Raw genomic sequence first — 24,956 nt, forward strand, 5'->3', positions numbered from 1 at the left:
ATCTTATAATAAAAAAAAACAATCTGCCGTGCCTTTCCTGATAGGCGGAGGGGGCATAAACCAATATAACTGGACCAGAGCTTCCAAAAGAATTGTTTAATCTGTTTCTGTGCATAATGACAGTGACAAGAATAGTCTACGCACAAAAATGGAAGGAGGAGGAAATGCCAACAAACAAAGAATGGCTTATGAAGATGATGGAAAAGCTGAGATGGCTAGACTAACCATGAGAATTAAAGAGCACAATCGAGAGAGAGAAAATTTGATGAATGGAAATATTCTGTAGAATATTTGAAACAAAAATTCATGAATATGTTAAAATGTATGCAGGATTTGAAGCATAGCAACAGATGAGAAGTGGTCGTTTAAGCATTTATAATTAGCAAATATAATGGGTGAAATATAAGCAATATAGCAGCTTTATAAGGTAAGAAAAGAACAGCATGGAAGGGTGGGTGGGAAGTCAAAAGCTATGAGATATATGTTCTGGTGGTTGTTTAAAATATTTGAAAAATTTGAAAAGCTAAGTTTAAAATGTTAAAAAAGGAATGTTTTCAAGTTATTTCAATTCTTCATATGGAACTGCTGTCAGATTCTACATATGGAAATGGATTGGATCCCCAAACCTAGGTTGCCATGCTAACCATGGTCATTTGCACAAGGTTAGGATTGTAGTGTAAGTTGGTTGAAGCCTTGGGGTGCATTCCAGACCCCCCCCCTCTCTGGAGGATTATTAGAGCCTGGAAGAATTCTAATGTCCAGAGGAGCAGGTGTGATGGTGGCATTTCCATACACTGCAAACCGGAAGTCCAAGAGTCTTGTTAGCACAAGGACGGTAAAATGAGGAAATCCCAATGAAAGAACAGTGGCAAGAAAAACAGATGAGCTGTGCGGTATTGGCTAAGTTGACATATAAACTGCGTGACAAGGACAATCGTGACTTCAAGGAAGAATGGGAACGTTTTATAAATTATCTAAAAAAGACAACAAAATGATTTGGACTCCTTGGCAGGTTTTGAATAAACATCCACAAATTTATTAGTTGAATACATGATAGATAAGGCAATGATATGTACAATTTTATAATATGCAGAGAACAATATGTGCAAAGAAACCAGAGAGGGAGCTGAGGGAAGTCCTTGTGGGGGGGGGAGGGAGGGGAGGGAGAAAAAAGGGGGGAATATAAATGGTTATATTGATTGATAATTTGTTTGTTAAAATTGACACACACACACACGCACACACATTTCCATACACCACCAATTAAATTAACTATGCCACTGTGAAAACTAGCCTGTGGAAAGAAATCCAAATAGGTAAACCAGTGCCAAGGTGTCTGGAGAGATGCCAGTCCAGAGAATTTTGGCAATGTAAACTTCTAAGCCTACATTCTCCTAAAACCCAGAAAACACTTTTTTTCCCACTTCCAAATGGCACACATTTGTAATAGGGATGAGAGAGAAATTTGATCTGGCTCACTTTTAAAGATGAACCTACCTAATCTGCAGTTTCTGAAGCATGTCACAAACTGAAACACAGCCATAATTCTAAAACTGCAGTTCTCTGAATTTTCCAATGCTGTTCTCAGGCAGAGGAATGTGCTCACTTGCATACACTAAAACTGATAAAGTAGGGTAAAGTACACCTATAAATGCATATTATTAGTGAACATCCTCGGTCTGAAGGGTTTTTAAGTATTTGTTACCAATGGGGTAGGATCTGCTACATCTGTCTTTTATCTGTGTAGATGTGTTTGTTTGTTTTCTAGAAGACACAACACAAAAGGAAAAGGGGATGAGGAGGGAAGAAGAAATAAGCAAGCTCAGATACTTTTTCATAGAATCGTACGGTCCAACCCCTTGCAATGTAGGAATCTCAGCTAAAGCATCCATAACAGGTGACCATCCAACCTCTGCTTAAAAACCTGCAAGGAAGGAGAGTCCACAACCTGAAAAACTTTGAGCGCTACTTTAATATCTCAGCTTCTTTACCACTTGCAAAGAAGGCTTAATCATTAGGTTCCTAAGTCATGGAGGCGGGTGTTCAGTTTAATGCTTTTTTTTTTTTAGGGAACTTAAAGTTGTGCAGGTAAAATGGTAGATGGATCCCCATAGTGTTGATAATTACTGTAAATTAGGCTTCTGCTTGTTCCTACTAAGAACGCCTGGGGAGTATGGTGACTCTGAATAGTTCCCGGCCCCTTTATTATTGCTTTTTTTTGGCCAGATTTCAATTGTGGATTAGAAGGCAGGAGCCTTGAAAAGCATCAAGAACGAAACAACAAAACACTCAAGCAAGGAATGGGGAGGTGTGTGTCTGCCCACACAAAGGACAGGGCTGGAGGCTTCTAAAGGAAATCACCAGCAGAGCACGATTCTCCCTCTACCTTCAGCTTTCCTGAGTTTCATTTGTCTTATTTCCCCCCCCCCCCCACTTCATTCACAGGGCTGCCTCCAGCAGAAGAATTCCAAGGGGGCAGCTATAATTAGCATTCAAGGCACAGTACCCCACATTTAAAGGAAGCAATGGTGACTCATCCTAGGCTCAAACTGGATTTGACAACCACGTGCGTTCAAACACGCGCCTGGCCTGTTGACATATCATGGACCGCCACCATGGACATGCTGGAAAAGAAAGCCAAGCCAGTTTAAGTTTGCTTCCTTTTGGACAGGAGTTTTGTTGTAGACACGGGGGACGGGGTGTGTGATGGTGCAGCTGCATGCAGCTTTAAGAATGTCAACCAAGAGGGTTCGGCCACATTCAGCTAATTAGAAGGAGCAGGGAGAAATGGCGTATCTCTGAATCAGATAACAAGGGAAGAAGATAACGTGACTTGGATGGTAAAGTCAAACTAGAAGACAGCTCCTGGTTTATTATGCATACGGCGGAATGAGGGGGTAGAAACCTGTGACAGTAGACTGCAGACACTTTGCAAAGGAGGTGAGAAGTACTATTGTGAAACGTTCTCCCACGTAGACCACGAATTGGTCCAATCCCCTTTTAAGGACATATCTAGTGGCAGAGAGTTCCATAGGAGGCAGAATGGCAAGTCAAGGCAGAGAACCTGGTATAGGTTCAGCTAAGACGGCCTTATTGTGTAGTGGTGCACAGGGCATCACTGGCAGTGGGACGGTTATGCTGTGTAGGAACTGGAAGGGCTTTCATTCTCCCCTCTCCCCGATCATGTGTGGTTCAAAACTCCTACACAGAGCCTCTGAACTTTCTTACTTTCCCTGCGCTGAAGGAGTTTGGCCTAGATGACCCTTTCGGCCCCTTCCGCCTCTATAATAAATATTAATAATTATTATAGGAGCCACTTACCTACGGGACTGCCTCTCCTGCTATGCCTCTCCTGGTCCACAAATGACAACACTTTGGAGGTCCCAAGGTGGTTAGATTGGTCTCAACTAGGGCCAGGGCCTTTTCAGTACTGGCCCCAACTTGGTGGAATGCTCTGTCACAAGAGACTAGGGCCCTGTGGGACTTCACATCTTTCCGCAGGGCCTGCAAGACAGAGCTGTTCCGCCTGGCCTTTGGTTTGGACTCAGTCTGACCCTTATGTTTCCCTCCCCTTATGGTTTTGATCTCTGGGCTATTATTAAAATGAGGCTGCATTTTAAATTGTATTTTTAACCTGTATTTTAAATTGGTTTCCCCCCCCCCTTATGTTTTTATTGTAATTTTACTGGTGTTAGCCGCCCTGAGCCCGGCTCTGGCCAGGGAGGGCGGGGTATACTTCTTCTTCTTCTTCTTCTTCTTCTTCTTCTTATTATTATTATTATTATTATATGATGATGATGATGATTAGTACCCCCGCCACTCTGGGCGGCTTCCAACAAAGATAAAAAATACATTAAAATGTCACACATTAAAACTTCCCTAGACAGGGTTGCCTTCAGATGTCATCTAAACATTTGTTTATCTCTTTGACATCTGGTGGGAGGGCGTTCCCCAGGACGGGCACCACTACCAAGAAGGCCCTCTGCCTGGTTCCCTGTAGTTTGCTTCCCGCAGTGAGGGAACCGCCAGAAGGCCCTCGGCGCTGGACCTCAGTGTCCGAGCAGTTTAGGGCTTTAAAGGTCAACACCTTTAAGTCTATGATTCTATGACTTTCTCCTACAATCCATTGTTCTGTGGTCAAGAGCCGTTTGGGCTCATTCAGGGGTACAATAAAGGACTTGCCGATCAGAAGATCTGTGGCTCAAATCCCCGTGACGGGGTGAGCTCCTGTTGCTCGGTCCCTGCTCCTGCCAACCTAGCAGTTTGAAAGCACGTCAAAGTGCAAGTAGATAAATAGGTACCGCTCCGGCGGGAAGGTAAACGGCATTTCCGTGCGCTGCTCTGGTTTGCCAGAAGCGGCTTAGTCATGCTGGCCACGTGACCTGTACGCCGGCTCCCTCGGCCAGTAAAGCGAGATGAGCGCCACAACCCCATAGTCGTCCAGGACTGGACCTAATGGTCAGGGGTCCTTTTACCTTTACCTGTATACTGCACACAAACACCTACATCCCAGAACTGAGCCCTGCTTTCAAATCCGGCTGAATAAATCACACAGAATTATAGGATTATAGAGTTGGAAGGGATCCGCGGTTCATCTAGTCCAATCCACGGTCACGCAGGAATGTCAACAGGCGGCTCCCCCAACCAATTTCAAACCATATCGGACCCTGCTTAGTTTTGCTAACGTGCAAGCTGTTTCATCGCTGCTCCACTGACTTCCGACTACCTAAACCCTTGCGCTGCAGGCAAATAAAGTCTCCACCCATCCCAACGCGGGTCGAGCCGTGGGAACAAGTCCGCGCCAGCGATTTTCCCATAACTAAAAAGAACGGGGCGTGTTGTGCGGCGTGGGAAGAAAAAAGGTGACATTCGGGCAGCTTGGCAAAAAATAAATCCATCAGGCGAGGGGAGGCGTTCCTTTCAAGAGCAACCCGCGTGTCAGCCGCCACGTGTGAAGCGACCCTCTGCTCCCTCCCTGCGTAGGAGTCAAGGAAAGACCTTCCTTCTCCGGAGTCGCCTCCGGAACGCGCCTTTCCCTTCTCTGTAGCCGGCAGGACAAGTCACCTCCGGTGCAGCCGCCGAGCCTGCCTGCCTCGTAACCGGCTGCCAGGCAGCTCCAGGCCCCGCCTTGCGGGCGCTGCCGCCGGGCGCCCAGCCCTCCTCTTCCCCCGCGCCTTCCACGTGGGAGCGCGGGCAGGGCTCTCCGGCTCCCAGCGAGTTTCTTGCAGGGTGGAGACGCAGCGGAGCTTGGCTGGCTGGCGGCGGCGGCAGCAGCAGCGTCTTGATTTCGTCCATCCTGGAAGCCTGTTTGCGGGGAGATCCGCTAGATCCCTTTTCCCCCCCGCCCTCGGCTTGTTATTTCCCCCTGTGCTTTTCGCGCTCGGTCCGCGAAGGAGTCGAGGAGCCGGCGGCGAAGGATGTGGCTGCCATCCCCGGCTGGATTGAAGAAGTAAGAAGCGGAGGAAGGAGAAACTAAGGAGGGGAGCGGTGCTGCCTCCACCCGGGTAAGATCTCTCTCGGTTTCCCAGGGATTGAAAAGGGTGCCTTTGGGTGGGAGGAATGGAAATCTGGACGTACGATGGTTGTTTCTCGACTATATAGCAATTTGCAAATTATTAAATAATGATAGAGAATAGATCCAAGGAGCCTTTTTTTGCCTCGCAGCAAATACACAGTTTCTTAATTCTTCTCGTTGTTGTTGTTCTTCCTCTCTTCAGTAGTCTTTGTAACAGATTTATTTGCGGAATAAGCTCCCCTGAACTAGAACTCACTTGACCAGCTGTGTCTCCTTCCCTTTGCTGCGACTTCTTTAACTCACTCCTAGTTCTGAGCGATCATGGAAGGGCTGGTATTCCCAGCCGCCAACTCTTGTCAGCCAAAGCACTTCCATCATTTGAGCAATTGTAGGGTTGTTGCCAACTGCAGTTCTCTTGACTTTGATTTAGTTGTGCCTTAGTGCAAGCATGGGGAAATCTGTGGCTGCCCTCCAGGGTGCTGTGGAACTACAACTCCCATCATCCATGACCCATTGGCTGTGCTGACTAGGGATGATGGGAACTGGATTCTGACAGCATCTTGAGGGCTGCACAATTGCCCTTGATATATTCACTTGTGTGTTTGTGTAGAGACGTCCTGTTTATTGAGCATTCATTCTGATGCCTATGCAAGGAAGTTAGATGGTGTCGTGTCAAGCAAGATGTTGTCTCTTACTTCGCAGCGTGTCTCCTTGTCATTTTCCTTAGCCCCAAAACTCTTATCTTTTTGTGGAATCGGGTTTGACATGCAAGACCTCTGAATCAGCTTTCATTGTGCAACAGGAATTTGCTGGCATGGGATTGATTCCCACCCAAAATTTGTGACAGCCTAGAAGTGCCAAGAGTGAGAGAGAGGTGGCACATTTTTCTTCTTCTCATTTATGGGCGTTCTGTTGGTTAAGTGACGATCAGTAGGCAACCTGTAGAGGTTATTTGCTTAGTTAGTTTCCATTCATTTGCCTTCAAGGATATAATCTCATGCGTATGGTTCCAGTGAATATGTACTTTCTCCCACATGCATAAATTTAATGTATGTGTATTTACTTGAAAGTATCACTCATAGAATCATAGAATCATAGAATCATAGAGTTGGAAGAGACCACAAGGGCCATCGAGTCCAACCCCCTGCCAAGCAGGAAACACCACCAGAGCACTCCTGACATATGGTTGTCAAGCCTCTGCTTAAAGACCTCCAAAGAAGGAGACTCCACCACACTCCTTGGCAGCAAATTCCACTGTCGAACAGCTCTTACTGTCAGGAAGTTCTTCCTAATGTTTAGGTGGAATCTTCTTGCTTGTAATTTGGAACCATTGCTCCGTGTCCGCTTCTCTGGAGCAGCAGAAAACAACCTTTCTCCCTCCTCTATGTGACATCCTTTTATATATTTGAACATGGCTATCATATCACCCCTTAACCTCCTCTTCTCCAGGCTAAACATGCCCAGCTCCCTTAGCCGTTCCTCATAAGGCATCGTTTCCAGGCCTTTGACCATTCTGGTTGCCCTCCTCTGGACACGTTCCAGTTTGTCAGTGTCCTTCTTGAACTGTGGTGTCCAGAACTGGACACAGTACTCCAGGTGAGGTCTGACCAGAGCAGAATACAGTGGCACTATTACTTCCCTATTACTCACTTCAGCGTGGCTACTCCCTCTCAGAATTACAGTCTTCAGATCCTTTCCCACCTTCGCTTTAGGGCATGTTATGCAAATATATCTCAGAATAACTTTATCTTTGAAACAGCTGCATGAAAAACGCTTAGGCTGAGGCCTTGCTCTGTGCTATTGGGAGAGGTGTGGTTTACCATTCACTGCCCTCTCATTGCTCCCAGACTACTCCTAATAACACCTGCAACTTCTGCCCCCCTGGTCAGGGCAAAATGTGTGGCTGGTCGTTGGAAGGATGCGTCGTTGGAAGGATGGGTTGCTAGTGTGTCAGGTAAGTAATTCCGTGATCTGCCCCAAATCACATGGGCAGAAATTGCAGCTGTGACCCGGAGCTATTTATTTCTTTAAAAACATGGCTATCTCTCCCCTTCATCGGGACTGATTTGCAAGGCAGCTAACAGTTGTTTTTAAAATAAATCAGTGCAACTGAAACAAGCATAAGATGTAGTTAAATAGGCAGTGGTATTGCCTCATATTTGTAGAGTGGAGGATAACAGTATCAGTTAAAAGGGGAGGAAGCACTGATTTTTGCAAGCTGAACAAACAGAGGAAGAACATTCAGTGTGGGGCTGTCATGGGACAGTGACAGTCATGTTACTCCCTTGTGCCTCAGAGACAGTGACTTAAGAGTATCCACAATCCAGTGAGCTTTGTAGGGATAAGAACATAAGAGGAACCTTTCTGGGTCAGAAGATGAGTCCATCGAGACCTGCATCCTGTTTCCAGCTAACCAGAGAAGCCCACAGAGCATGGAGGTATCAGCCCTCCCCAAGCAACTGATATTTGGAGGTATGTTGCCCCTGAATATGGAGGTTCTTTTAAGATAGCTGATAGGCTTATCCTTCACAGTTTCCTTGAATCTGCATAATAAAACTGAGTTGAGGCTGGCATAGATTGAGCCAGACCATTGGTCAATCTAGCCCAGAGTTTAGTTTTCCAAACTTGAGTCTCCAGCTGTTTTTGGACTACAATTCCCATCATCCCTGACCAGAGAGAGAGAGAGAGGTGTCTAGGATTAAACACAGGACTTTGTGCAAACAGATCATAAGATCTATCACTGAGTTGTAAATTATCTCCTAATTTTATTTGAACCTGGACCCCTTGCTCTAAACCCAACGCTGTTGTGCTATGATGACTATTATGTTTTGATTTGCATAATTTGTAATGTCACTGCATGTTAGGAACTAGATGGTCATTCCAACCACTTCCTTCTGGTAGCAATGACCGGCACCCCGATCCTAAACCTTTACTCCGTCTTGTTGCCCCATAGCAGAGCAAGGCTGCAATGGTGATAGGACGTTTGTATGAAGTTGCACAGGTGCAATTAATAGTATACCCTCTCTGAAATTACGAGCTGCCTCAGCAAGTTTTTTCACCCCAACCATCTCTGTTTTTGACCGATGCAATTGAAATCTAAGAAGAGTGTTATCTCCTCCTTCCAATTTCGGCTGACGCATCTATCTCCTCTCTGCTTCGCACACTTGTCCCTGAATAAAAGCTCGCATCCCCTTTCAGTTTGTTTTCCTCTGAATATGATCTGTACTTCAGTAACATGTACCAAATTACATCCGTTAGCTTTTATTTAAGCCAGAAATATAAACCCGAGATTTTTATGATTAGCTTTTATTTTTGCAAAGTTGTTTACGCTGCAGTTTGATAGCTGCTTCCCTCCCCTTCCTCCTCCCCACAGCTGCCCCTAAAAACACACAGCCTGATCCCAGAATCTACCATGCAAGGCAACAAAAAGTAGAGAGAATCTAGTGCAAGGCCCTTGCCCAGGGCAGCTCCACACCTTGTGCAGTTGAACGCCTAGGCTTCTCCACTACCCTGACTTGCTTCCCTGAGGCCTCGCACGCTTGCTTGCAGGCCAAGTGGGGGGCAGCAGTGGCCGGACAGAGGGGTGGCTTTTGTCTGCACATTCCACCCTTGATGGCAGCAGCATCCCTTAGCGATGTGCACATGTGAATGGATCACCACAGCTCTAACCCCATAGAGAGGGCATGCCTATTCTCTTGCATTGTCACAGATAAACCATGTGTTTCTTTTTTAAAAATATATCTTTATTAATTTAAAATAAATACATTTATGAGAAAACAGACATACATACAAGTAAACAAACATACAAACAAACAAGTAACAGAAAAATCAAACAAACCACCACACTATAAGCTACAAGAAGATTAATATAATTATCATCATATATACTCCTGATACTGAACACAATTATAAAACTTACAGAGAAGAAATTTAAAACTGACTTCCAGTTAATCTCACTGTACTTTATCTATCCATTACTTTATGTCGCACAGTTACATAAGATAAACCATGTGTTTCAACGGGGGCAGCTTGGCTATTTATCTGCCAGTCATCAAGTGAAGAAATATCAGGCGATGTACATATAGGCGTGAAGCAACCCTAAGTGGAATCTTATCAATGTAAGTGGCCTAAGGGTCCCTGAGACCATAGGGAAGGACTGTAGCTCAGTGGTAGAGCATTAATAATAATAATAATACTCCACCCATCTGACTGGGTTGCCCCAGCCACACGGGGTAGCTTCTAACAAAAATATAGGAAAATCAACAACATCAAACATTAAAAGCTTCCTGAAACAGGGCTGCCTTCAAATATCTACAATATTTTTTCCGTTATTTAACTCACTGACATCTGCCGTGAGGGCATTCCACAGGGCAGGTGCAACTACTGAAAAGGCCTTTGTACGCAGAAGGTTTCGGGATTGATAATCTGTTCTCAATCCTCCTAGTGATGCAGCAATAAAACTGCCAGCATATTTGCTAAGCTAAGCAGGGTCTGGTCTGGTTTCAGATTTGTTGTGGGGTCGTTTGTTGAGATTCCTGCAATCATTCCCAATGACCCTTCCAACTCTACCGTTCTATGAATTCCAGGAATCCTCTAAGCTTCCATTTCATTGGATGGCTCCGGTTTCTAGTACTGTATAAGGAGATGAGGTTTGCCCTTGATTGCCTTTCTCTGCATTGTGCATTATTTTATACACACCTGTCATGGAAGGGGAACCATGCATACAGCCTTGATCTCCTCGGAGGAGAGGCAGGATATAAATAGGACGAATGGAGAAATACACCCATCCAACATGATCACAAAATGTGAACACTAAGCGTCCGTGCGCATCAAGTTCCAAAGCCAACATAGTCCAATCAGATTACAGGATGTCAGGAACAAGCTTCTCCCCCTTCTATCACCCATCCATTCAGAAGGAATAGAAGCAGCTGCTTGGAGGGTTTCAATGGCCGGTGATTGTAAATATAGCTGGGAAACGAAGAAGCTAAAATATATATTTGTACTTTCTCATGGAAAATGGGGTTGGGCTGCTTTCCTTAAAAAAGCACTTCCTGTGTTCTAAAAGTAGCTTGTAAGATAGAAGATCAAAACCAGCAAGAACAGCTCCTCTATATGATGGGGCCATCACCCACATTACGGTTTGTCAATATGGTAGCCTTGCCACATTGGGTTAGACGCAGTGTTTCTCAACCTGTGGGTCCCCAGATGTTGTTGGACTACAACTCCCATCATTCCTAGCCAGCATGACCAGTGGTCAGCGATGATGGGAGTTGTAGTCCAACAACATCTGGGGACCCACAGGTTGAGAACCGCTGCCTGGTGCTGTTAACACCAAGGTTGCAGGTTCGATCTCCAGGTTTGCGCCCCAGGGAGGCCGTTCCGGTGCTGCTCACGCAGTGGCTTGACTTCACCACTGGAGGCGCACTCCGTTGTCTCTCGTGACAGACGGATGCCAAGTACAACAACTGGATGGTCCTCTGTCATGGATGGTTTGGTTGAGATTCCTGCATTGCAGGGGGTTGGACTAGATGACCCCTGGAGATCCCTTCCAACTTTATGATTCTGTGAAAATCTGAGGCAGGGAATAAATAGGAAAGGGAAAATGCAAGTCATGGGGCTGGTTGCCCATGATTTCCTCTCGTGGCAGCTGCAGTGGTGGCGGTTAAGGCTTAAGTTATAAGTAGCTACACACCCTGTTGCCTCTGGCAAGTGAGAGATGACTTGTCAACATCCCATTGGTGGACTTGGGAGGGACCAGTAAGAGCAGTGAAATGAACAGTGTGTAAAGGCATTGTTTGTGCCATCCCATCAGAGAGCATGGCACAGTACAGAGTTGCGTAAGGTCGGGGAATTACTGGAAAGTTTTTTAAAGGTGCAAACATGGAGTACCATTGTACAAAAGTATGCCCAGTTACTCTGACTGAAAAACTTGCACACCCCAAACTTTGCACATGAAAAGGAAAGAAACATGGAGACATTTACTGCAGATTGGTATATCTTTATTTTGTATATGAACAGAAATGTGAATAACAGAATGTAGCCCAGAATACAGCAGGATATCTGGACTGCAGAACTACATATCTCGATTTCCCCATTTGGACTCACAGATGTGGACATGTTTGTTTATGCAGTGTGTACCTGAAGGGCAAACCATGTTTAACTTCCCTGAGATCTATAATAACCAGTGCTATTTTTCTAGAAAAAGAGGTGCCAGAACTCTCTATAAACACCCCCTGGTTCTCTTAGAATGACTATGGCGCCCACCTGAGAGGTGCTAGAATTGAGTTTTGGCGAGTTTTGGCAGGGGGGAAAAAGCCATAATGATAATAATAACTGTGTTAAAAAAACTGGTCAAATCTTCCTCCTAAAGTTGTACGCGATGATCGTTGCAAAGTTTTCGTTTTGATGAACAGAAAGAAATTACACACACACCCCGCTGGCCTAGACAGGTACCTGGCCCCAAGGTGCTCCCAAGTCACACACACACAAAAACAGGCAGTGTGGAAAATAACAGAGGGAGGAATGTGGGCCAAAGAAAATTGCAGGCTTTAAAGCTGTGCGTCAGGGCCTTCCCCAGGTAGAGAGGAAGGCCACAGGGTGTGGGGAGTTGGTTGGGTCCAAAGACAGATCCCCACTGTGCCCTTCCCCATCATGTAATTACAGAGCAGTGTGGCGGCCCTGTATTAATAACAGGTCCTAGGAACATAGGACAGTCAGCCAGCACTGTTGGTTCTGCACCGTCTGTGACACAGAGGAGAAAACACAGACGTCTCCAATCAAAGGCTATTATTCCTCAAAAGCAAGCTTGACGAGGAACGCAGAAAGCTGCATCATATCCGGACGGGCTCTTTAGACACCTAGCCCAGAATTGTCTGCTTTGACTGTTGTGGGCTCTCTGGGTCCCAGGGAGAGGAGGGTCTTCCCCAGGGCTATTTTTCTAGAAAAAGAACTCACCACAATGAATGCCTCCCTTGCTTTCTTATAATGTCTGTGGCGCCCACCTGACAGGTGAGTTCCAGTGAGTTCCGGCTGGGGGGAAAAAGGCCTGGTCTTCCCCATCCTCTGCCCCCTGATCTTGTCATCCATGGAGATGCTGAGGACTGGGATTTCCACACACACACACCCAGGACTTTGTAATTTAGCTACAGTCCCTCCATAGAGCGGTCTATCATGGGAGCAGAGGAAGATATTGAATCAGGCAGTTCATCTATCTCAGTATGGTCTGCACTGACCGGCAGGGGCTTTCCAGCATTTGAGCCCTACCTGGAGACACTAGGAATTGAACTCACAACCTTCTGAATGCAAAGCCAATGTTCTCCCCCGCCCCCTTGATGTGGGGTGGGCAGAGTATTCCTCTCTCTTATTCAGAGAATTACAGATTACAGTCATACCTCATGTTACGTCCGCTTCATGATACGTTCTTCCAGGTTACGTGCCGTGGTGACCTGGAAATACCAGAAAGGGTTACTTCTGGGTTCTGCCACTCACGCATGCGCAGAAGTGCAAAATGATGTCATGCGCATGCGCAGAAGCGGCGAATCACAACCCGCACGTGCGCAGACGAGCCACTGCGGGTTGCGTTCTTTTCATGTTGCGAACGGGCCTCCGGATCGGATCCCGTTCGCAACCAGAGGTACCATTGTACTTGATTATTCTCTCTTGGATCTCAGATAGAATGGTAGAATTGTAGAGGTGGAAGGGGTGCCAAGGGTCATCCAGTCGAACCCCCTAAAGTGTAGGACTCTCGACAAAAACTTCCATGACAAGATGGCCGCCCAACCTCTGCTTGAAAAGCTCATTCTCCCACTTTAATGAAGGTTATTTGAGGCCTTCGTTCCACTTTGCCTTCAGAGGGATGGCTGGCTGGGGTGCGAGGCAGGGCCTTGTCAGTAGGGGTGCCACAATTGTGGAATGTCCTTCTCCGTAATGCCCAGTTGTTATTATTATTACTACTACTATTATTATTATTTGAATTTATATACCGCCCTGTACCCGGGGGTCTCAGGGCGGTTCACAAAATAAAATCACAAAATACCACAATAAATACATAATAAAATATAAAATAATACAAAATACAATAATACAAAATAAAACACAAAATACATAATAAAAATAAAAACAACAACCCAGTAGCCCCCCACCGTTCGCTCCCTCTCTCCTTACCCGTTGGGTGAACAGTTAATATGTTTTTATTTTACCAGGCATTTGAGCTGTTTTAATTTTCTTCTTGCAACTATGGATGGTTTTAGTGTTGTTCCATTTTTAGCACTTAGTTTCTCTGTGTGTTTTCTTACTGTTTTGATATAATTGTGTGCTTTGTATTTGCTTTAATTGCATTACCGAGATAGCTCTGTCGTTGGAAGAGCACGAGACTCTTAATCTCAGGGTTGTGGGTCTGAGCGCCATGTGGGGCAAAAGATCCTTGCATTTCAGGGGGTTGGACTGGATGACCCTCGTGGTCCCTTCCAACTCTGCAATTTGTGCGATTCTTTGTTATAAGTCACCCAGACAGTGGCAGAGCAAATTCTTTGCACACAGAAGGTCCAAACTACAACCCATGGCATCTCCAGCTCAAAAATGGAAATATCTCCCCATTCCTGAGACCATGGGGAGCTGTAAAAACAGTGTGGTGTAGTGGTTAGAGTGTTGGACTAGGATCTGGGAGAATCATGTTTTTCAGCTTATTGCAGCAAAAGGTGGATATAAATGCAATCAGTCAATGAGTGCATGCAAGAATCTTTTTTTAAAAAAGTTTGACAGCTGCATTTACATAGCCATCTAAAAAGGCCAATTAGATCAAATAAAAGAGCAATATACCGTTCCCGCTGTCATAAAAGAGCTATTTTAAGTTGAATAGCTTTTGTAACAATGAAGGAATGTTGGGTGAAGGCGGCCTCAAATAAATGGTTTTTTAAAAACCTGGTTTGACATTTGCAGCATCTGATTCTCCTGTGCCTGGAAAAGACCCTGATGTTGGGAAAGATGGAGGGCACAAGGAGAAGGGGACGACAGTGGACAAGATGGTTGGACAGTGTTCTCAAAGCTACAAACATGAGTCTGACCAAACTGTGGGAGGCAGTGGAAGACAGGAGTGCCTGGCGTGCTCTGGTCCATGGAGTCACAAAGAGTCGGACACGACTAAACGACTAAACAACAACAACATTCTCCTGTGCCACCCTTGCTTTCAGCTGTAATGGAGTGCCCCCAAAAAGGTGACCAGGCCAAGGGAAATCAAGTCATATTTTGAGACCCCCCCAAAGCTTTGCAGGATAAAACTTAGCAACTTCGCATTGCAGCTCAAACCATATTTTATCTTCAGTTGATGCATTTGGGGCAGGGGTAGTCAGATAACTTCTACTGCAACCTCCCCCCTTCCCAATATTGGAAGAACTTGTGAGGCAGGTTGTGGAGCTGTGCAGACATGCGCGGTGGACCTGCCTCCACCATCTCTGCGTTCAAAGCACATCAGAAAGGGCTCTAAGCGTGTATACTTCCCCAAAACACATAGAGGCTGTGGGTGTGGAACAGGGCTTGCTCCATGTTCTTTCACCATGGAGTCATCCAAACACCCTTTGTTGTTGTTTAGTCGTTTATTCCTGTCCAACTCTTTGTGACCCCATGGACCAAAGCAGTTTGGTCAAACTCACGTTAGTAGCTTCGAGAACACTGTCCAACCATCTCGTCCTCTGTCGTCCCCTTCTCCTTGTGCCCTCCATCTTTCCCAACATCAGGGTCTTTTCCAGGGAGTCTTCTCTTCTCATGGGGTGGCCAAAGTATCGGAGCCTCAGCTTCAGGATCTGTCCTTCCGGTGAGCACTCAGGGCTGACTTCCTTCAGAATGGATAGGTTTGATCTTCTTGCAGTTCATGGGACTCTCAAGAGTCTTCTCCAGCACCTTAATTCAAAAGCATCAATTCTTTGGCGATCAGCCTTCTTTATTGTCCAGCTCTCACTTCCAGACACTTCCAAACACCCTTAACCCACCCCAAAAGAAAACTAAGCTTGTGTTTAACTTGGAAGTTCTATTGAACTCAATGGAACTGACTCCCAGATGAACCTGTGTAGGGAGCAAGCTTTGCAGAATCAGTTCAGTGACTCAGGGCACCATAAGTAAACATGGTTGTCAGAAAGACAATTAAGCTGACCTTGGAGGGGTTGCAACCTTCCCCTCTTACAGAGGCTCATAAATCCTAGTTTAACATGCATTATGAAATTGTTGCACCATCTGCTTGGTGAACTTGTCTAGATATGAGGGGCCGACTCTTGACAGTTCAGATCTCGGCCTCGAAAATGGTAGGGCAGTGAAATCTGCGAGGGGTGCCTTAGGCATGGAAACCTCTGAGAAATACAATGGCTTTCCAGGTGGGTGAGGCTCTGCAGGAATATTTCTTTAAATATACAGTACTGAAGCTCTGGGTGGCAACCAGAGGGAACTGCTGTTTGCTGAAACAGAATCCTTCAAACTTTGCTCATGTGCTTTTTCAGAAAGTGCAGATTTGGTAGGGTTGCCTGTAAATGCAGTTCTCTGATAAAGAAATGTGTGCAAAATAAAAAAAATGCATATACTAGAGTAAAGTGTGTGCATATAACTGTATATATTCATGCATAAAACATGCAAAAGTTCATTATATTAGGGGAAAGGTAAAGGTAAAGGAACCCCTGACCATTAGGTCCAGTCATGACCGACTCTGGGGTTGCGGTGCTCAGCTCACTTTATTGGCCGAGGGAGCCGGCGTACAGCTTCCGGGTCATGTGGCCAGCATGACTAAGCCGCTTCTGGCGAACCAGAGCAGCGCACAGAAATGCCGTTTACCTTCCCGCTGGAGCGGTACCTATTTATCTACTTGCACTTTGACGTGCTTTTGAACTACTAGGTTGGCAGGAGCAGGGAGCGAGCAACGGGAGCTCACCCTGTCGCGGGGATTCGAACCGCCGACCTTCTGATCAGCAAGTCCTAGGCTCAGTGGTTTAACTCACAGGGGAACCAGCAATCAAATACAGTGGATGCTCGGGTTGTGAACATGATCCGTGCAGGATGCAAGTTCGCAACCTGCAGAGTTCGCAACCCGCAGCGGTGCATCTGCGCACACGCGGGTTCAGATTCAGTGCTTCTGCGCATGTGCAAAGCACAATTTATCGCGCATGTGCAACCCCCCAAACCCAGAAGTAACCCATTCCGGTGCTTCCGGGTTTCGGCGGGTCCATAACCCGAAAAAACAGAACCTGAAGCATCTGTAACCTGAGGTATGACTGTATGTGTACATTAGGAGAAATTCACACCATGGTGCTGATGAATTTTCACAAGGACACTGTAAATAATAATAATCACAAACTGGAGTGGACATGTGGAGAAGGGAGCTTAAGACTGGAGAAATGGGAAATGGAGAGATGCTGAAATGGACAGATTCTGCCGTCCCTCCTCCCGGAAACCTTGCACACACAATGTGAAGGGCTGGACATGACTTGAGGGTCAGGGAGAGACCTGTGTTGCAACACTCGCCTCTCTAGCCAAGAGGCACCGTCAAGATTCAAGGACCCTTTGCAGCCACGCAAAACCACTTTGAGTGTGGAGCAGGACCACATTGTTGTGGTCTGGGGAGATTTCTGAGGGCCACATGGAGAGGCACGGAGGGCCACATTCAGTCCCCAACCCTAAAGTTGCCTTCTGCTGGCGTACTGGGTCAAATGAGTTCCCTATACATGGAACAGATAAAAATCTGTTTCTCATATGACCTGGTTTTACCCCTGTCTCAGTACGTTCCACAGGGAGCTGCAGCCCATCGCATGTTTACTGAGTTCACGCAGTACATTTTTAAGCGCAGACATGAAACAGCCAGCAGCCATGCGGCGCTCTAGGGGCAGCAGACATTTGCTGGTTTCATTATTTTTAAGGATTTTAGAACCTTTTGGCTTTGCTGCCTGCCAGAGTGCATGAGAGAGCGGTGGAATTGCAAACATCTTCTGAATTGTTTGGAGGCTCTTACGCAATTGCAGTGCCCGGGGGGCAGGAAAGTATACAGAAGATTGGCTCAGAAAAAGAAAGCTAGGTCAAAGTTGAGCCTTCTCCCAAGTTTAGCATCCTTATTTCCCCCTCTTTTTGAAGTTCATTAAGCTGGCTTTTCCCCCAGCGGTGCTGCTGCGAGTTGGGTGTGGCCGTCTGGCAACCTTTTCCCCATTCTCGTTTAGGTGACGATGCTGCAGGAATTTTGTTGTTGTTGTTGTTGCACCAGGAGGGCACAGCAGGATTTGGGTAATTTTTATCCCATTGACAAAGCGCTTGAAGCCGTAAAAGAAATGACTTGCGCGTCGCAGACTTTCTCTGTAATGATTTCCAGATGCCGGTGTCTGTAGACGGGTAGCCGATTTGATGGGAAGCGGCTATAGAAACGGGAATAAAAAAAGGAGTTTCTGAGCGCGCATGGGCATATGTCTGCTCGCCCACTGTTGAGTCATCCTAGCATATGCAAGCGCAAGAGCGATTGCCATGGAGTGTAATTGGAAACGTGGTTTAACGAGCCTGCGCTGCAAATTGGCAGCCTTGTCCTTTTTCTTCTGGGGGTGGGGTGGGGGGATGAAAGTCAGGGAAGGTTCTTGGTTGGTGGCTTGCCTCCGAGATGAGATCAGCACTGCGCCTACGCTTGCCAAACAGCTTCCGCGACATATTGAAAAGATTTCTTGACTGCCAAAGTCTCCAAGAGCTGAATGCAACCCCTCTGCCCTCCGAAACAGTATCTGGAGTTGCATGCACTCTATATTGGAAGAAAGAAGAAAACTACACCAAAAGTAATCCATATTTTGCGTAGAGGTGTCGCCTGTGTTTGCAATTATGCGGTTCTGAAAACAAATTTGCCTGACACATCATTCTCAGGTCCATTGTGAATTAAGGGTCAAACACACACACACACACCCTGCCAAGTTTGTGTGGGGCTTAGGATGCCATGCAAGGTTCTGCAAATATGTTGTCAGGCCAGACCCCTTGGTAGTCAAAGGTGTGAGAGTTCTCTCACGTTGACCCCTTCCTCTAGTTCAAGACCACCTGATCAGCAGTGATATGTTTCATGAATGTTGTCGCCATTTGTGTCAATGATCTCACTTGTGCTGGAAGGCACTAGGTTGGAGAAGACTGGCTGATACATTTTACAACTCATGTACTTTCCCCCCTCAGGATTGCTTTGCACTTACCGTATTTTTCGCCCTATAGGACGCACTTTTTCCCCTCCAAAAATGAAGGGGAAATCTGTGTGCGTCCTATGGGGCGAATGCAGGCTTTCGCTGAAGCTTGGAGAGCAAGAGGGGTCGGTGCGCACCGACCCCTCTCGCTCTCCAGGCTTCAGGAAGCTATCAGCAAGCCTCGGGAGCCCGCGGGAGTTCCTGCAGGGCTCCCTAGGCTGTGGATAGCAGCCTGCTACACGGAGCGTGGGGAGCACTGAAGCAGAGTGCCCCACACTTCGGGCAGAGATCGGGCAGCCCCACAAGCTTGGGGGACAGCAGGGAGGCGCAGCGCCGCCATCCCACTGTTCCCCGACCTGGTTTGGATTCCCTAACCTGGTTTTGGGGGGGAAATAAAGGGGGGACTCCTTTATTTCCCCCCCAAAAAACTAGGTGCGTCCTATGGGCCAGTGCGTCCTATGGGACGAAAAATACGGTATATGGTCCATTGAGGGACGTAAAGAGCTATGGCAAATGCCACCTCATGCTACTCTGTTCTTAAACCCTGAGAATGCCTCTTGCTTGTCTGGGTGGAAGGTAGGGGCTGAATTAGCTTACTGCAGAAAGGTAAAAAGCTTACTGCAGTGCTTTTGCCTCACACCTTGCCCATTGCTGGTGTATGACACTTAAAGGGCTGCACAGAATGGAATGGAATGTGCCCCTCAGGCTGAAAAAGTTCCCCAACCCCTGCTTTAAAGCAGGATGAGGAACCCACTGTCTTCCTGTTGTTGTTGTTGTTGTTGTTGTTGTTGTTGTTGTTGTTGTTGTTTTCCACTTTGACATACTTTATTCATTTACACAAGTAAAACTGATTTACACACTGGAAGCCTTAGTAAATGAAATCCAAATAAAATTCTCCATAGTACAATGTGTGTGTGTGTGTGTTTAGGTTAGGAAGAAAAGGGGGAAAGGAGGGGGGAATGGTGAGTGGGGTGGGGTCGGGTGGCAGTGCTTCTATTCTTCTACTTAGTGTATGTGTGGGGTTTTGCGCCAGCGTCACTTGTGGGGGTTCTCTTTACTATTCTCTTGTTTTATTTATTTGGTGGTGAGAGAGGTTGGGGTTGGCCTAGGGGGTGGTTGGTTGTCTTTAATTAGCTGTAGTGAAACTTGTTTTTGTGTGAGAGTGGTGTGTGTGTGTGTGTGTTTGGTTCAGGTTAGCCAGATTGATTCGAATGCTGTTAGCGGGTTCTTGTTGTTGTCTTGTTGGGCTGTGTATGTGATAAAGGGGATCCATACTGGGGTGAAGGCATCTTCTTTTATTTGTCCCTGTGTCAGTTTCAGTTGTTCGTTAGTTTTTCTAATAAGGCTGTTTCCCATACTATTTGATACCATTGGTCCATGCTTACTCCTGACAGATCTCTCCAGTGTCTGGCTGTGATGTTTCTAGCTCCTGAGAGTAGGTGGGTTATGAGCTCTTTGTGTTGTGAGTGGGCATCATTGTCTTGGAAGATGTTTAGTAGGGCCAGTTCTGGGGTGACTTCTAATACTTGCTTAGTTATTTTGCAAATTTCTTGTATGATTGATGTCCAGAAGAGTTGGATTTTAGGACATTCCCACCACATGTGGAGGTATGTGTCTGTTGAACCACAACTTCTTTCATCCCTGACCATTTGCAGTGTTGGCTAAGGCTGGTGGGTGCTGAAATCCATCCGCATTTGGAAAGCCACAGGTGCCCTGTCGTTGAGAAAACCACAAGTTTCTACTATAGCTGCTGTGGTTGCAAAGATAGACAGTGGCTTGAGTGGGCAATGCTTGGTGGCGTTATTCAAAACTCTTGTCCAATTCAAACAAACAGGTTTTTAGTTTTGTTTTACAATGCCAAGGTTATAGCTGGATAGCAGTTCCCCTCATACTCCTCTTAAATATGGACTCGGAGATGGGTGCCAGATCTGACCCAGGCATTGCTACCCATAAGTTGGCATTGTTTTGAGATGCCAGTCCTTTATTTCAGAGGTGGAAATGCACCTGCATGTAGATATAGCTTTGGTATTTCTGCTCATTGGAGCAGCCAGTGTGGTGTAATGATTAGAATGTCAGAATAGAACCCAGGAGACCAGGGTTCAAATCCCCACTCAGCCACGATACTCACTGGGTGATTTTGGGCCAGTCACTGCCTCTCAGCCTAACCTGACTTCCAAGGTTCTTTTCAGGATAAAATGGGGTGAAGGAGAACTAGGTGTATGGCCTTGAGCTCCTTGGATAAAAACATGGGCTACAAATGAAGTAAATAAAGGATAAGTAGATCTCCCTTCCACATGGCCCACTTGTTGTTGTTTTTTATATAAATTTTTATTAGGGTTTTTTTTTAACATACCATTTTCAACAGTAATTAAACATATTTTTACATCTTATTCAATTTTTTTTGACTTCCGTCAGTCCTGTCTGAAAATTTTCCAATCTAATCTCTTAGTATACATTTCTTATTTTCCCTGTTACATTTAAAACTCATAACCAATATCTCTATTCTTTATCTACTTTGTAGCACTTCATATATTCCTCCTTACAAAACTTCTTGCAGTCCTGCTAGCGTAATTTGTTGGTTACAATTGCTTTTCAAATAGTTCATATACTTCTTCCAATCTTCTGTAAATCTCTGGTCCCGCAGGTTTTGAATCCTTCCTGTCATTTTGTCCAATTCTGCATAGTCCATTATTTTCGTCTGCCATTCTTCTTTCGTCGGAGTTTCTTCTTGTATCCATTTCTTCCATGTGGCCCATTTGAACAAGAATTTGAAAATGCAAGCACAATAGAGAAAACTCACCATGCAGTGACTTTAACACGATTAAATAATGGTGTTGGCCTTTGGCCTTGGTTGTGTTTGTTTTTTTATGGGCATTTCATAGGTGCTTATATTTGCCTGTCTTTTAATCTGCATGCCTTCCCTCTCTGGTGTGGGCAAACCCCTGGAGACGGCACATTATGAGACAGCACACATATTAAGTTGACTCAGCTGTGTCTGTTTGCCGCGATAGTGGGAAACAACCAGGTTGCTGTCAGTTACGGCGAATTATTTTTAGCAAGTGAAACGGGGCTCTTTCCTTCTCTGTGGACCTTTGCTTTGTGCTGGCGGAAGTCATCTTGCGGGCTGCGGGCTGCTTATCTCTCCGGGAAGCCAATTCCCCCTCTGCTAAGTCATGCATTGCCAGCCCAGGAAAGGACGTGTTCTCCCACCTCCTCCAACCTTGCGTTGCATTTGCATCATCTGTTGGTGCATCCAGATGGAAAAGCGAGTTTGCATTCTGCAAGGCAGGCTGTGTAAATAATATATCAGCTGTAGCTGCGCTCCTGATTCTGAACCCAAGAGCGATGTACCCAAATCCCCATTGAACTCAGACACTGCTTTTCCTCCTTCCCTTGGTAGTCACTCTCAGGCTCACAGCTACTTCCTTTGTACAGACACCCTGGGGAAAATCTTGCTGTTCATCCATAAAGGCTGAACTGACATTGTCACTCCCAAGCTTCATCTCCCAATGCCCAATTCTTCTCTAATCCTTCCCCTGTGATGCAGCTGTTTCTAAGTCATGGGTGACTAACTTTTTTGAGCTTGAGGGCCGTACTGGCCAATGAACATCCCTGCAGGGCTGCGTGTAAAATGATCCTGTTCAAAGTGTAAAAGTGGGCCTGGCCAATTTCTTATTTTTTCTCTCTTTCTTTTACCCCCAAAGAAAAAGACATTTGGGGGGGGGTCTTGGGAGGGGTGTCACAAAAACCTTTCGGCATCATGGCATCACATTAGAGGAACCTCAGGAGGAGTAAAAAAATTAAAGATGATAAATTTGATCTCAGGTGCCACAAATAAACTCACATGCGGCCTGCCTGCCATAGGGAACCATCTCTGCTCTAAGGAAAGCTAAGCACGTTTCTTTGTACTACTACTAATAATAGTAATAGTAATTGATTTATACCCCGTCCATCTGTCTGGTTTCGCCCAGCCACCCTGGGTAGCTTCCAACAAAATATTAAAAACACAACACACCATTAAACATTAAAAGCTTCCCTAAAGAGTACTACCTTCAGATGTCTTTTAAAAATAAGATAGTTGCTTATTGCCTTGACATCTGATGGGAGGGCGTTCCACAGGGCAGACACCACTGCCGAGAAGGCCTTCTGCCTGGTTCCCTGTAACCTCACCTCTTGCAGTGAGGGAACCGCTAGAAGACCCTCAGGGCTGGACCTCAGTGTCCAGACTTAACAATGGAGGTAGAGACGCTCCTTCAGGTATACTGGGCTGAGGCTGTTTAGGGCTTTAAAGGTCAGCACCTGCACTTTGAATTGTGCTCGGAAATGTACTGGGAGCCAATGTAGGTCTTTCAAGACCGGTGTTATGTGGTCTCACCAGCCACTCCTAGTCACCAGTTTAGCTGCCGCATTCTGGATTAGTTGTAGTTTCCGGGTCACCTTCAAAGGTAGCCCCAGGTAAAGCGCATTGCAGTAGTCCAAGCAGAAGATAACTTGGGCATGCACCACTCTGGCGAGACAGTCGGCGGGCAGGTAGGGTCTCAGCCTGCGTACCAGATGGAGCTGGTAGACAGCTGCCCTGGACACAGAATTGACCTGTGCCTCCATGGACAGCTGTGAGTCCAAAATGACTCCCAGGCTATGCACTGGTTTGAAAGGTTGTTAGTACCTCTGATGGGGGACACATCATGCTCCTTCTGGAGCAGTTTCTCCATCTTTGGTCCCCACCCTGCACTCAGCTCTCACCTGTGGCTCCTAAAAGCTGTCTGCATGCGACAGCAGCCACACCCCGGGAACAGCTTCGACTGGCCAGCTAAACCAGGTGAGAGTAGCTGATCAGACTCGAAACCTCAGTGAGTTAGGGACTTTCCCTGCATGCGAAGACAAGCTCTGGCAGATGAGACCAATAGTGGGTCCAACAGCCAAGAAGGCGGTTTCTGCATGTGCTGTAGAGGGAAGTGAGGGGCAGATGGGTCTCATCAACCTGGGAAGTTATCTAGGAGAAGGCAAACTCTGGTCCTAAACTTCTGCTGCCTTGCAGGATATATTCAGGAGAAGAAAAGCCTAAGGAGTAAGCCCTACGCATTTCCATAGTGGAATCCCTAAGACGGCTGGATGGTGTCCCTTGTATACCTCCTTCCAACTCCTGCAGCCAAGACACGCATGGTGTCAAATGTATTGGTCTGCTTTCCTTTGGACCACATAAGCTTTGCACCCCTGGGAAGTTACTTTGGAAATTATTATTATTATTATTATTATTATTATTATTATTATTATTATTTATACCCCACCCATCTGGCTAGGTTTCCCCAGCCACTCTGGGCGGCTTCCAACAGAATATTAAAATACAATAATCTATTAAACATCTATTGACATCACCCCCAGATGTGCAGTCCAACCTCTCCACTGATGTAGGGAAAAGGTCTCTCCCTTGCTTGCTTTCACCTGGATGCTATTTTAGCTTCTGTTGCAGTTCAGCATCAGAGCATCTGCTTTGCATGCAGAAGGTCCCGGGCGCAATCCCTGGCATCTGCAGGTAGGATTGGGAAAGATCCCTGTCTGAAACCCTGCTGCTGCTCAGTGTAGACCGTACTAAGCTATATGGAAGCAGTAATGGCAGCTTCCTACGTTCCTCTGGAAGTCCCAGAAAACCAGGACCAAATGGGCCCATTTGGGAATAGTCCACAGGTTAGTGATAGAACATCAGTCCCTGGCATCTCCACTGGGTAGGGTTGGGAAAGAGGTGCTACCAGTCAGTGCAAACAGTACTGAGCTTTATGGACCAGTGGTCTAAATCAATATAAGGCAGCTTCCTATGTTCTTGATAATTACAATGAAAAATTATTATTACTGTCAATTATTAATATCAATGAAAAAGACAGGCTAGTTTCATTGGATTAGACTGGCTAATCTCTTTTGGTATAAGTAATATGCTACATATGTTCCTGCCACTCCGGCAATAAAAGGATAATTTGCAGGTTTTCCGTGACCTCTCTGGGTTTCTTCCTATAATGAAGTCTGCAATATCGACGTTCTGTCTTGTGCATCCTTTGCTGTTGTCCATTGACAGTGTCCTGTGAAGTGAATGATTATTTGCTCTAAGAGCGCAGCCCAGCAGCAAACTCTTATGAGGATTTATGGATTGTGCTTCCGAAAATAAGCCTAACAGAAAACGCTGTTAGAAATGTGAAATCCATAACAAATTATGATGTCTCCTGTATTACAGAAAGAGCACTTCAGTCTCCTTCCTTTGTTGGAGAAAGTGGATTGGGAGA

The 24,956-nt window shown here is 46.0% G+C and overlaps 1 protein-coding gene across 10 annotated transcripts in view; it reads left to right on the plus strand.

The window, feature by feature from the left end:
* The first annotated feature begins 4,907 nt into the window (after positions 1 to 4,907).
* The window catches only part of INF2 (inverted formin 2), a 71,011-nt gene continuing 50,962 nt past the window's right edge, over positions 4,908 to 24,956 (plus strand). For 7 of the 10 annotated variants that reach the window (XR_014547227.1, XM_083610693.1, XM_083610695.1 and 4 more), the window contains exon 1: positions 5,034 to 5,504. The gene's annotated coding sequence lies outside the window, so the exon portion shown is untranslated. Of the gene's footprint in view, positions 5,505 to 24,956 lie in introns of all 10 variants that reach the window. The other 3 variants (XM_083610696.1, XM_083610701.1, XM_083610694.1) reach the window with 3 other exon arrangements.

The sequence above is a fragment of the Podarcis filfolensis genome (assembly GCF_964270895.1).
Source record: "Podarcis filfolensis genome assembly, chromosome: 1".
NCBI classification, from domain to species: domain Eukaryota; kingdom Metazoa; phylum Chordata; class Lepidosauria; order Squamata; family Lacertidae; genus Podarcis; species Podarcis filfolensis.